This window comes from Marmota monax, unplaced genomic scaffold, assembly GCF_021218885.2.
Source record: "Marmota monax isolate L192 unplaced genomic scaffold, Marmota_monax_Labrador192_F-V1.1 WCK01_AAM20220418_F8-fsc00021, whole genome shotgun sequence".
NCBI lineage: Eukaryota > Metazoa > Chordata > Mammalia > Rodentia > Sciuridae > Marmota > Marmota monax.
In genome coordinates, this window is record NW_026695228.1 from 20,736,942 (window position 1) to 20,737,255 (window position 314).

Genomic DNA, 314 nt, shown 5'->3' on the forward strand with positions numbered 1-314 from the left:
CCCGTCCTGGTCAAGTTCTGGTGACGTCACTGTGGTCATTTACATGGTATTCAATGTATATAGCGGGTGCTCAATGTGTGTCCTATGAAAACTGAATACCCGCTTCACCCATGTCACCTGCCTCCCTGGATGGTGACCCGTGGTTCTATGCATCCAAGGTGGGGTAGGCATGGATGTCACCAAGGAGCTGTCCCCAGTGGAGCTCAGAAGACACTAGGACAGGACAGTCAGGGAATGGCTGTCCTCACCCCTGCCTGCCTGGGGGCCTCCAGCCTGAGCACTGCTCCGGTGGTGTGCGACCAGGGGCCCCAGCC